General features: G+C 39.2%; 1 long non-coding RNA gene across 2 annotated transcripts in view; it reads left to right on the plus strand.

The window, feature by feature from the left end:
* The window catches only part of LOC308062401, a 69,460-nt gene that overhangs the window by 26,553 nt on the left and 28,495 nt on the right, over positions 1-14,412 (plus strand). For both annotated transcript variants that reach the window (XR_013927558.1, XR_013927559.1), the window contains exons 1-2: positions 1-2,540; positions 9,631-9,798. The exon at positions 1-2,540 is cut by the window's left edge and continues 26,553 nt beyond it. This is a non-coding gene — a long non-coding RNA (uncharacterized lncRNA). The remainder of the gene's footprint in view (positions 2,541-9,630; positions 9,799-14,412) is intronic.

Here is a 14,412-nt window from a genome sequence, read left to right on the forward strand (position 1 = left end):
TCTGTGTCTTAGGGTAAGCTTGTGACATGGCCTGCAAAGACGCTTAGACTTGCCCATGGGTTGGGGCAATACCAAACACAAGTACAAGCTGGGTGGGGAATGGATTAAGAGCAGCTGTGAAGGAGGAGGACTTGGGGGTGTTGGTTGCCAAGAAGCAAAACATGACATGGCAATGTGTATTTGCAGCCCAGAAAGCCAACCGTATACTGGGTTGCATCAAAAGAAGATGGCCAGCAGGTCAAAGGAGGTGATTCTCCCCCTCTGCTCTGCTCTCCTGAGACCCCACCTGCAGTGCTGCATTCAGCTCTAGGTCCCCAACATGAGGACATGGACCTGTTGAAATGAGTCTAGAGGAGGACCACAAAGATGATAGGAGGGCTGGAGCACCTCTCTTACAAAGACAGGCTGAGAGAGTTGGGGTTGTTCAGGGTGCAGAAGAGAAGGCTCCAGGGAGACCCCAGAGCACCTTCCAGTACCTAAAGAGGACCTACAAGAAAGCTGGACTGACTTTTTACTTGGGTATGTAGTGATAGGACAAGGGGGAATGGCTTTACACTGACAGAGGGTAGATTTAGATTAGGTATTAGAAAGAAATTCTTCACTATCAGGGTGGTGAGGCACTGGTGTGGGTTGCCCAGCTGTGACTGCCCCATCCCTGGAATTGTTCAAGGACAGGCTGGATGGGGCTTTGGGCAACCTGGATCTAGTGGAAGGTGTCCCTGCCCATGGCAAGGGGATTGGAACTAGATGGTCTTTAAGGTCCCTTCCAACCCAAACTATTTTGTGATTCTATGATTCTATGACTTAGAGTAGGCTTGTGACATGGCCCTGCACAGACACTCATGCTGCCCATCAGTGACCTAGTTCAGGCATTCTCAATAAAACAAATTTAGGTATCTTTCCACTATGTCTTGCAGGCAGACTTCCAGAGTAGGCTAAGAGAGACGCTGTGGAAAATGTGGAAAATTTGTATAATTCAACCAGTTGACATTATTTGATAAAAGAAACACAAAGATCTTCCAGAAGGTTAGAACTGAGATAGCTGTAATGCCAAAAGAGCACTGCCACATATGGGCCCTAGCCTTATAAATCAGCAGCTGGTAGCTTTTTGCTGTCAATTATCTAAAATTCAATATGCTACTATATGAAAAAGAATGTTTTCTTCTGAGGCTCTTGAACACATATTGCTCCTCCTGCTTGGAAAGAAGCACCCAGAAGTGTGTGTTAAGTTTAACATGCATTAATTCATAATCCATTATTTTAGTATCAATGAATGCATGTATTGAGAAAAAGTATAATGAGAGTTGAAAAAAAAAAAAAAAGATGAGGATGAGATCCACATTTTCTGCTTTTCCATTTTCTTCCTTGACTGTATTTCCTCTCTCTGCCTCAGAGCCTTTACTACAACCACATCTTTCATTTCTTCTGCTTCCCTCCACATCTCAGGTTCACGTGGACGGCTTCTCCCTGTTTCTTCAGCTGTGCCACAGTCCAATAGCTTAATTTGTCCTACTCATAATTTTCGGGGGAACCTCATACCCCATGTTGCCCCGCTCCAGCCTGACTCCTGCCCCATCCACCTAGCCCTTCTCTCTCAGGCTCCACATCACCTTAGTAAACCATATCTTATTTTCTTTACTTTTTTGTGTTACCCTCTTCTTTTTTGAGATTAAATAACACATTTTTTTCCATTTTCCTTTTTAGAATGAGATTTCAAACCTTTGCTATACATATGTGTGTATACACACACACACACAGAGATATAGATATAGATAGCTATAGCTATATACACACACACACATATTTTTTTTATTTATCAGGTCTTTGCTCCTGGACCTTAACAGCTTAAATGGGTGGCTCTGGAACACCTGTTCTCTAGAGGCAGACCCTGGCATTTAGCAGTTCCTTTGCTCAATGTACCATTTAAAGTAAGGTGAGTAAGTAGGACTTTCATATGCACACCATCTGTGTTTCCCTCCTCTCTGGTCAAAAAATCCCAACCATTTTCCACCTGCCCTCTCCAGCATAAAGTGATCTTAACTTCTTTTTCAGAACCAAGGAGAATTAACTCCTCCAGTGGTTTGTAGAAAATTTTGCACCTGTATTTTAAGAATCATTCAATGTATATTTGTACTTATTTTCATATTTATGCCATAATTTACCCTATAATACTCTTGGAAGAGTAGGTTCCATTTCACACAACCTTCAGAACTGTGTTCATTATAAATTCTGTTCTTACATTCAGCTTTAATGGTGTTATGCAGTCTTACAGTTAAATTCTGAATTTATGCTATTAATGAATCCTTTTTAATTAACTAATGTAAAAATTCAAATATATCTTATAAAAAAGAAATACACATTGCTCAGAATCTGAAAGTGATTTCTGGAAAATGGTTGTTCCTGTCACTTTTCCTCTTGACAAAATACTAACAGAGTCTCATAAGACAAAAAGAAGATCTTTCTGCCAGATTTCAACACCTACTGCAAATAATGGAAGTATGAAGAGAATAAAAAGAAAAAACAGGCAGAAAGAACTCCGGGTATGGTAAAAAACTGATCACCTTAATCTATATTTCAGCATCCCTTCTTTCCTCTCTTATGACAGTGATCCCCCTTCTTGCAGTGTGGGTTTTGGGTTTTATGTATAGTATGGCCTATGATAAATGTAACATACGGTACATATAAGTACATGCACGAGTGTGCCACATATACTTCCTGTACTATATATGTATGTAGCACATAGTATGACCCAATATAATTTTATAGTACTGACTGTGACTGATGTTTTCAGGCCTTCTCAGTAGGTAGAAAGCAAACAGATGCACATACTACATGCATCTGCATGAAAACTAGCATTTTGCAGTAGGGATACAGGAAGAATTAGGACAAACCCTGACCGTGCTACTAACACACAGTAGCCACCTTTAAAATGGTAAGTGCTATAGAAGATCCACAGTGCCTGTCGTGTTCTGCAACCACATTTTCATAGCTTAGTTCTTGCATTTAGTAGCCTTCTTACTCACCTTGCCTTTTCAGCAGTCTGGAGTAAGACGTGCAAGCAAATGTATGACAATAAATATTGTCAGACCAGAAAAATGGTTCCTCTCACCAGGATTAGAACTTCCGAGGCAAGATTTTATAGTGACTTAGCTGCTGAAGGAAAGTGGGGAAGAGATACATTCTTCTCTGATAACAGAAAGGCACCTGTTAACTATCTGAGAAACTCAGTAAGGTCTATAAACTATCTCAAGTAGATGTTGGTGTGTCTCAGTAGCACACATCCATGTAGGCAATCACGGCACTCATAGGAGTTCAGTTCTCTGCTAAAGCAAAGACACTGGCGCTTTGAAGTAAGCAACCTGGAAAGCTGGCAACTATCTGGAACAGTAAAGAAATAGTCCCCCTGAGAAATGAACGGGGATCGGATTTAGGAAGGCAGTGAACTGACACCAGACAGAAATGAAATGAAAGAATGCCTCAGCCTGGGGTTCAGTTGGAATTTCAGCGTAGATCTCTTGGATCCTGGCACACTTGCATGACAACTATGCCTTACATAAAAATTACCACTCCTTGCAGTCCCACTGTTGAAGCATCAAAATGGATTCTGCATAACACTTCTTAGATCTATTCTCTTGCGAGAGCACATTGAATGAAGGTATAGAGAGGAAAAAGGACATTCCCAGGATCTGGTTACCCCTTAATATTGGTTCACAGGTGATGAAGTCTAACACACAGCTGACATGATAACGCATGAGACTCAGGAGGTACCTGCATTAACAAGCCAATGCTCTGTTAAAATAAAACCCCCATTTTTTATTTTTTCCACATTTTTTTTTCAGTAAACACATATAATTAGTTAAAAAAGAAGAAAATTGAGTGAAAAATAACAAATGGACTTTGAATGCAGAGGGAAATGATGACAGTTTTCATATTAAGTTGCCTGTTACTTCCCATAATTAAAGCATCATGAAAACTTTTCTCATTTATATATAAACAGAATACATCACACTTCTAATGAGAAACGGGAAGCTATCTCTAGTGCCAAACTGAACAAATTGGCTTTGATTTTCAAAACCACTGAAGAGACTCAGAAGCCTAATTAAAATGAATAGAAACAAGACATCCACCTCAGTGTGTGGCTCTAAAAAAGTCCCTCCACCTATTTGAATTTATTTTCTAAGAAACCATGAATTCCAGTACTTCAGAGAAGAACCTAATTCACTCTCTAGGCAATTCATAGGAGTCAAATCTAAAAGGCTATATCTACATTTATGAAAACGAAAGTGAGCCATAACATATTTTTGAACACTGGCATGCAGTTGTCCCTTACTGTTAAATTACTGGCATATGCCCCAGCAAGGTTCTGGTCCAGGCTAGCCTGAGTCGCCAAAACAATTTCCAGGCAGGGTCGGGGGAATAGCATGATCCTTGTTAGTCAAGGCTCTGCCCATTTGGTGGGCTTTCTCTGGCCCAGGTGTCAAGCATTATCCTGTTAAACTGTTGGCCCATATATATACCAGCAAGCCACACTTCAACCTCCTCTTCCCCATCCAAGTGCTTGAAACCTTGGGTTTTTTGAGGGTTGGTGAGGAAGGTTTGCAAATGATGAATGTCCTAAGTAGTTGTATGCTGTGCTAGTGTGAACATGCTTCTGTGTATTCTGCTAAGGCTAGACTAAAGGTGGTCTCAGAGGTTGTCAAAGGCTGTCTGGCACCAACACAAGCAGTGGAAGAGCAAGCAGGAGAGGTGCCAGGAGCCACTGGATTTGGGACTGTGGCAGGAGCTGCATGGGACATGCAGGATCACCTAGCAATCCCCATGGAGGCTGAAGGACTTGGGGAGAAGGGGCTGAATGTGATACCTACAACAAAATGGGTTATGTGAGGTATTGCACATGAAGCAGTAGTGAGAAGAGTGTGGCATGTGTACTGGTTTAGAAAAACAACGAGTAGGAAGATGCAAAGGCCTGCAGGATGAATTTGAGTCAGGGCTTTGCCCACTACCTTGCAGTTGGTATATGACCACTGTGTCTTCGAGGAAGGAGAGTTCAAGTGTGTAAATGCAGGCCGTGTCATGCCATGTGGCCTCAGGCTAAAAAAGTATTCCTAGACCCATTTCTGTTACTCAGGCAGATGTAACAAAAGCCACTTAGGAGGATAAATCAAGAACCACAGTAGAACTCTTTGGTGAAGCAAGAAGACCAATGCTGGTCCACAGGATGACAGGAAGGTCATAACAATGTAAAAATTATGCGTGGAAAGAGGGAACATATATGAAAGGAAAATGAAGACAGAAAAACAGAATGAACAATAGAATGAAGGGAGAGAGGAAGAAGAGGGAAGGAAATAGAGGCAGAGAAAGGAATTAAAGGCAAGTGCATATTTCCAGGTTAATCAGCTTTAGTTTATTTAGTCATGTGCATTTATTATATTTCCTTGGTACATGGCCTACTTTCTTATTTAGAGAGAAGGGAATGACAAAATACTGTGCAGCAGGGATTTGCACATTACTTCATCCATTACTGGGCATGTTATTGTTTCTCAGAGGTTTATGCATTTTTTAAAACAGCATGCCCCAGCAGCAGGAAATTCAGTATTTAAATTTTAAACAGAAGGTTTGAGTGAACTTAGGCCTCTGCAGTCTTGACACTTTCTTGTTCCTCTCTGTATACAAGCTCAGTCTGCTGTGCCTGGGTCAGGAACCAAACGGGAGATTTTCAGAAAAACATCGAGGGAGAATGAAGATATTAAAGGATGTTGTCATGCTGTTGAAGAACGTTTTCATGCTTTTTCTGAAACTGCTTACAGTACCATCTCTCAGTGATCATTGTGCTGTCATTAGGGTTAAAAAGCTTGACTGTAATTCTCTCACAGAAGGGGCATCTGGCTGTAATTCAGGAGACTGGATTTCTACTATAGCTTCTCTGTGTGACCATTAGAAGGGAGCTAATTGCTCTGCAGCTTAGGACCAGTGGATAATAATCGGTGAATACAGTTGGAAAATGTATTGATATATACTTACAACAAGTGTTTTAGATGTGCTGAGTATTATTTGCATAGTAAAATATTTTTCAGAGTACCTTGGACCCTTTTGGCAGAAAATAAATGACAGTCATAAGACAAATACTGTCCACAGATCTATCTTCCCTTAACATTTGAATGTTTGTATCATTTTACCCTTTAGTTCCTTAAAAATAATATGGTTTATGACACAGGGGTCAAATATCATCCCAGAGGTAACCCATGTTTCAGAGATGAGTGAAGCTATCCATGGCTTTACAGCAGTTCCTGGAATCCTTCCGAATCAGAGTGAGTTGACAGCACACAGTATGTAACAGCACTTCTCACCTTTTTTAAGAGGTTTTAGAACAATAACTAAAGTGATAAGATGAATGCCAATAAATTAATCAAATTAACTTAGCAGTTAGCAGGTTTAAAATTAAAGACACTGGCATTTCACACAGAGTATGACTGAAATGTGGCACAAGGGATTGTGTGTGCTAAAACTTCCCCGGGATTGATGGACAGAATCAAGGAAGAAAAACCTATGGTTCTGTGAAGCAGCCCGAGGTGAGCTGTAGAACTTCTTTTTAAGTAGCTGTTCAGTCTCTTTGATTCCGAGATACATTTCTGTGAAACTGTGTCAGAATGCAGTATCTATTTTAAATACGAGGTTCATTTTCCTTCTGTACCATTTTCTTTGCTGCCCTGAAAAATCCAAAAGATAATGCTACAAAGATAAGAGTAGAAATTCCCTAATGTAGTGAATTTTAAAATTCTTGTGGAATATTTGCTTCAGACAAGTAGCTAGGTCTTGTCAAAATCCTGCCCTTTTTTTTTTTTTCAACAGCTGGAATGGGAGGAGGTGGGGATTAAGCCAAGCTTTTGATTACTTGATAGGAGCTGAGAAAATCAGCCAGGATGATCATCTTAGAATGGAAACTGTAGTATATAAAAGAAACAGTCTTTCACTAGCTGCTAGTTTCCTTGCCCACATAACAAGACTCTGCCTCTGTGCTGTGGGTGAAGAGAGATGCCATAGTTCAGAATAGATGTTCTGCCATTAAATGTAGGGAAAAAGATATTTCTGTTTTCTTACTCTAAGCCCTCTGATTACAAGTAAATTAATTTTGATGCTTCTCTCTTCTTCTTGTCCCTTTTCTAAAAAGCAGTTACCTTCAAGTCTCCTTACCAAGAAAATGAGCCTCTTAATGCTCACTGTAGTGTTTCCAAGAGGTGAAGCGCAGCAAAAATCTGATGCTACTAGAAATAGTACCATGGACTGTTCAGACTGAGAGATGCTTCTGATATATACATCTTACTTGTTGTTGCCCAAACATAGTAGGATGATGAGAATCTGGTGAAGAGAGCTTTACCAAGCTTGTGACTTTAAAGCACCTCCCACTCAGCAAACTTTTATGGAGCTTGCTTTAATTCCCATTGAGATTGTTGGAACATGGTCTACCACACATTTACAGAAGAGAGGCCTGAGTAAAGAAGTACAAACCAGGATAATAAAGAACTTGAATTCCCCATAAGTATTTATATCTATTACATCTGTCCTATCAGTGTTATTTATAGCAAAAAATATTTTTAACAGAAATGTATTTATGTCAGGATGAAACTAAGGGCGAGTAAAGATTTTGTATGAGTAGATTTGCCAACTAGCATGTCTTTGGATCAGTATAGATGAATTTGAGTGCATGCAGAGAAACAGTTTTGACAATACAAAGACAGAAAATCTAAAATCAGTGTTTTCTAAACAAAATTATTTTTTTTTTCTTTAAAGAGTCTGTTGGAGCAACATTTTGGTGTTTAGATAAAAGTTAAGACAAAAAGCTGAACAAAAGAAACTTTTACTATTTTGGATAGAGAAACAGAACATGTTTTTGATCTTTCTCAAGTGAAATAGTTTTCAAATTTTTCACAAAGTGGCTGGTACAGTAAAGGAAAGTCAGCGCAAGGATTTTCTTCAAGGATGTAGTCTGAAATGAATGTAATTAAAAAAAGGAGAAAAAGCACCTATTTGCTATATGATAAATTAAGACATATAAGAGAACTTAAGAATAGACAGATTTACTGGTTTTGTTAAATGGGTCAACCGAAAAAAAACACCAAACCCAAGCACAAAAATCTGTTAGAATTAAATATGTGCCATGTTAAGTTGCTGTGTATATCTTGGCTCCATAAACAGAGGTCATCACTGCCAAAAAAAGGGTACAAGTGCTTTCATTAACTTTAAAATTAATCATGCATGGTAACTACAGATGTGTAAAAATTGTCAAATAAAATAATTTTTATGAAATGTTTACCTAGCCCCCATCTTACCTACTTCTTACTGATTTTTTTGAAGAAATCTACATTGGTTACTACCGTGGTTTAAAATAGTTTTATATTAAAAATACCTTTTCCACAGCATACTGTATTCTCCACAGCTGCACAGAAGAGGTATTTCATCAATGTAAAATTTAAAATATATTGCTAATTCAGATATATGTTATATTTTTGTATAATTTAAAAGATGTTATATACAGCATATAAGGAAACGATTGTGAAGAGTTGCTGTCACATGTTAGGTATTTAGTATTGTTTTCTTCACTTGCTGTATATTTTAGTAGACTGAGGGAAAGAATACAGCATTTAAAAAATACCCCCAGTCTGTTGGGAATGCTGGTGGATTCCCAAACATCTAAATAAAATGTATTCCGTATGAAGAATTGGTAATATATTATCACATAGTATTCTGTAGAATTGAAAATTGAAAAATAAAAATGTTGACCACAGAAATGAGCTTTGTTCTAACTATGATTTGGGAGAATGTATTTTGGTCTATATGCTCCTGATACCATCTTTCCCAAAATAGGATTTCCCATTTGCTTTAAAATAATTGTTCAGATTATTTGAGGTTTTTTCAGCTAAATCATAAACGCTGATTAACATTACAGGAATCCTCAGGTAGATGCCCTGGGCATTGTATTATTCCCTGTACATGGATAGATCTCTGATGCTGTAAAGAATTTTAGGCAGGAATGTGTTCATATATTAATAAAAATTATCTCCCCTGAATACTAACATGAAACTAATAACCTGGGTCTCCAGATTTCCATGCAGTTTGATATGTACTTGATTCAGCTGGGTACAGAAAAAGTCACATTTTAAAAGATTTTTTCAAAAATGTGCTTCATTCTTATGCTTGTGAGAAAGAAGTGATAATATTAGCTATTTATCTGGCAAATCATAAAAAAAAAAAAAAAAAAGATGTTTCTTTCATGGTCAGTAATTATGTAATTAATATGTAATTAATATGATTAAGGGAAAATTTTAATAAAAAATTCAGGAAGCTTCCAATAAAAGTTGTTGTCACTAGGTACATGTAGCTATTTCTAAAATATTTTTTTACACAGAAAATATGAAGAATAGGTACAATTTGAATACTTGTAGACTTAATAATAAAATATTTACTTTTTAATATAATTATTATTTAAATGCTGTCTGATAAATGTTGAAACTCAGCTATTGAAGGGTTGCTATGTGCTGTACTAAGCCACAGGCAGAATCATTGTATTACTGTTAGCAGGTAGATTACTAGAATAGCTACTTATCTTTGAAATTTGTCATTGTCTGTTGACAGTAATGAATGGAAATATGCTGAACCACTCTAGACTGGACTCTAGCCATGCTGGCAGAATTTCTTCATGTCTGCTTCCAGCCCTAAACTTCCCGTCTCCAGCTCTAACTCCCACCTCTTCACCCCAGGAAGGGTGGAAAATTCCCTGACTCTCACTTTTGAACCAACTAGGTAAGCTCTTCAGTCCTCATTTTGACTTAATTTTAAAAAACAGAATTTTGTGTGTATAAAATGTATCCCTTAAATGTTGCTTTTTTAGGGTCCTTTTCTCCCATTAAACCTTAAAGAGATTTTTATTTTCCTCAATATTCACCTTTTTCTTGTTAATCTTGTGATTGCTCTAAATTTTCTTGATGGCCTACTTCTTCATTCTCTCTGTCCAAACCACAGACCATCAAACCTGTGAAGCTACAATTCCTCCTAGTGGCCACAACCATTTTTTGTTCTCCTTGTGGGACCACCATGCGGTTAATAAATATTTCAATTGCAGTGTTGTAAAAGAGGGATGGAGATGAAGCAAAAGATCTTTCCATGCCCTCTTGCAGATCCCATGGTCTTATACCTGGCCCCAGTGGCTCTAGTTTAACCCTTCTGGGTGGCAGATCTATTGGAGAAGAAGATGGCAATTTCAAGGTACAAAGCCAGTTCCAGGGGTGGGTCACTGATCCAGTCACACAGCAAACAATTTCTCCCCTACCCCACCACCTGGCAAACTCCAAATCCTCTGGGCCCTTCTCTGGGGAAGAGTGTTCTTCAAATTACTACTACCCCACCAGAGAGCTCATCTAGAATTAATGGGCATTGGTTGAAATTTCTTAGGGTTTGTGAAAATGTGACAAGCTGTACTGACATTTTTCAAGACCCCACCCAGTAGACTTGGTGCTTTCTCAGGATAATGGTTTTTACTTAGAGCCATATAGCATCATGTGAGTATGGGAGCTCTACAGAGAGAATGATTTATGGGGACTGGAATTTCTTTAACACGGTGTGCATTCACAGCCCAGCCTCCACCCCATCTGTACCAGTGTGTCATTAATAAATGCAGCAATACTGAGGGCAAAAGATCTGCTGACAGCTGGTTCCACAAAGCTGTGGAACCAGGAAACAATTAGAAAACCTGATCTTGTAGATAAGCACCTACCCATGAAGTTCAGAAGTGCTGCTAAAGCAGTATTTTGTGTTCCTTCTAGGTGTTTCAGATGCAGAGCATTTCTGGTGTATGTTGAACTGAACTGCTACAGGGCTTAGGATGCTTTAATAAAAATTACTATCAAGATGATGCTTCCAGAATGTTGGGGTTTTTTTCTTGCTGTAGTAATACTTTAGGCATTTGACACAAATTGCTTCAAAAACCACACCCACACCAATTTCTCAATGTGGTATAGAAACAGGTTCAGTTATAATTCAGGAATGGAAAAAAATTAAGTGATGAATCATGAAATATTTTCAGGTGAACCACTGTTCTAGATTAAAGTTGAGTTTAATTACAGTATTTCCACAGAAAATATTTCTACAGATGAGATAGTCAAAGTAGGTAGCTTCTAAATAATAAAATTGATACCCTTGCTAACATTTCCAACAGGAAAAGCATTTTTTTAATAAGTGAGTAACATTAAACACTATTGTTATTCAGGAAACTAAAACACTGTTTTAGCCTTTTGCACCAGGAGCTGCTGGTTTGTTATGATCCTGCTAAGAAAAGCACCCAGACTTTGTAAAGCATTCCTTAAAATGCTATTTATTAGAGGTAAAACTATGAAGAAGGAGAGGATTGGGAGCTCTGAGCTGAGTGGCAATGCCCAGGCCTCCAGTGAGGGTGCAGCTCACTATACAGATCTTGTCTGTGGAAAGGTTACCCCATTTTGGTTATCCAAGATCTCACAGGATTTTCTTAAAACAAAACAACTTTAATAATCATTTTAAATAAAGGGGATGTTCACGTGAGAACTTCTAGATAAAGGCAAGGATGTGCAGGTGGTGCAGTGCTTGGCGTGGAGCAGGAGCTGCCTGCAGGCTCCCCTGATGCAACCAGGCAGATGAGGTGTCCCCTACACAGCACAGTGCAGGGCTGCGCCTGCCCGTGTGAACTGCAGTGTGGACCACCAGCTCCTCCATGCACAACAGTCTCCTGGTCAGGACTGCTGCAACGAGGAACACTATCTGAAGAATATAAGGCAATGGCGTTGATGGTCTCTATGAAAATTAAACCATTTTGTATATGCAAAGTGGAGAGTATATGAGTACCATGGTACATGATAGATTTGTCTAAGTTGCAAATACAAGGACAGGTCTTGAGAGTGCCTTTGGGTTATCCAAGGCTGATAGACAGCATTCATGCGATAGACAGCATTCATGCGATGTAAGTGGTAATGATAACCACCAGCTAAAGATCTAGCCCTGTGACTGAGGCTGCTTTACCTTGTGCATACACTAATGAAAAACTGACCCAAGCAAAAGGAGTCCTTAATCTATGCTTTCACAAGAGTTTAAATTTTAAACTAGGAGCAAGAAGTGGAATACAAAGACTCTCAGAATGTATTATAAATGATTTTGTTATTGCTGGTTCAACTCTAGCCCTTTTTGGTAAATTCCATACCAGGAATGGAGGTGAGGGAGAGAGAGGATACAAGAATTGAACGCCTGCAGGATCTATATGGGTTCGTGTGGCAGTGACAAAAATCTCTTCTTGGATATGAAGACTCACTGCAGTCTCTGGTGGTTTTTTGCTTGTCTGATGTTTTCCCTTTCTGGGAAGGAAGGTAGTTTCTCTTTTCTCAGGCTTGACACACTGAAATTCTCTGCAGCTTGAGAGAGGTGAAGTTTAAGAAGGGTTATAAGCTGTCTTCTCTCATAAGGTTTAGGAAGCTGAGGCAGATGTTCAGCCTGACTGCTGGCAGAGGAAGGAAATGACCAGATGGATGTTCTCTCTCCTCTACCTCCTCTGTCACCTTTGTCCTAAGCAGGCTGCAGTAAAGCTGTGTGCTCTATAACACAATCCTTAGGGCTCCCCTATGGCAGCACTTGCCGCAGCCTTCCAAGCCAGATGCAGAAAGCACTCTCACTTGGTAATGCAGAAAGTTAAGGTCTTTTGGGAAAAGATATTCCTTCTTGGGGGATTTGTTTATCTTAAGCAGCAAAAACTGCTCCAGTATATGCAGTTGTAATGGTTGAGAGCAGATTTTGCCACATGCTGAAAAGCTATGTATGGGATAAGAAACTATGTTCACATCCTGAGCAGGCCCATCTGACCTTAGGCGGTCAGTAGTGAACTGGCATATTATACCTTGTAAATCTCTCTTCATCCTGAGGATTTACTGCTTCTATAACCTCCCTGCTGCAGGGAAACAGGCCTTTTCCCCAGTAGTTCCTGGTGGATCAAACTCTTATCTCTCCTCAGACATCATCTTTTCTAGTGACTACTGTGGGAAAAGAAAACTTACTTGCTCCTTAGTGGAGCCAAGCTATTCATTGTGGCAATAAAATGTACTTTTGAAACAGAAATCTCAAGGTTTGATTCTCACTGATGAGACAAATATTAGGTAGCCAAACTTCTTTCACTAATTTTACACTGAGGAATAGACACAAACTGGCACATGGAAGAGACAGGTTGTTCAGTGCAGAGTACCATGAACAGTGGGTTTTCTCAGTCCAAGAAGGTAACAGAAATAGTGCAATTTATCCCTCCATAATATGCTATCTTAATTATGAGGAACATATTCTGACCAAAGCCTTCAGAAAATTTACTTCTCTCTAGTATTTTACTTTTTGTTTAGTCACACAAAACATGCATAGAATATTGCTTACATTTGTGGTTAAGAACAAACATCTGTAGGTATATATATGGTGCATATTGATCTATACAGCATAAACTATAATCTACATTCATCATTCCTGTCAGTGTGACTGCTACAAGGTGGAACTTGCTGTCAAAATTCCCATGTTAGTTTTAAGTATAAAGCAAGATAACACTACTGCAATAGATACAATACCTGCAGACTGACAAAAAAGTAACTGACTATGAGATCACCAGAAGTGAAGTGGTATTGGAAAGCAGGTGGAGGGATGCAGTAATTTTGGAAAATACCTTAATAGGCAATCAGTCACATGTCTCATTATGTTGTGTACACTGCCCATGAAGAGCTAGAACAAAATGCATATCCAGGTATGAGGTAAGTATCACTTGGCATTAAGCTTTCTAAAAGCTATGAATTTAAGTCCAATGCTATGATGCCAGTTTTCTAATGCCATGTTAGAGCTGCAGGCTGAACATGTTTGGAGTTACTCATCTACACCACAGAAACTGCAAACAGAATTGCACCCCACACCCAGAGTACTGTGTCCAGTTTTGTGCTCCCCAGTTCAAGACAGACACTTTTTTACTGTGAGGGTGACTGAGAACCAACACTGCTTGCCCAGAGAGGTTGTCTCCATCCTTGGACATGTTCAAAAGACATTTGGACATGTCCCTTGGCAAATGGCTCTAGGTACCCTGCTTGAGTGAGAGGCTGGATGAGATGAATTCCAGAGGTTCTCTTCCAGTGTCAACACTTCTGTGATGCTGTGATTCTTTAACTGGACTCAAAAACTTAGGAGCTGACACAATATTATGTTGTGGACTGCTCAGTCATATCAAATTATGACTGTGTCAGCTGTCATTAAAAACATCTTTACCTCCATTAGCCAATGCCTCACCCCATTTCTTCTTGGAATTTTTTTGTGTGTGTGTGTGTGTGAGGTGGGTTTTTTTGTTCTTTCACAGGCACAGACTAAATCTGCAAAGCAGGA

Source organism: Falco punctatus (genome assembly GCF_963210335.1).
Source record: "Falco punctatus genome assembly, chromosome: 4".
Classification (NCBI taxonomy): Eukaryota; Metazoa; Chordata; class Aves; order Falconiformes; family Falconidae; genus Falco; species Falco punctatus.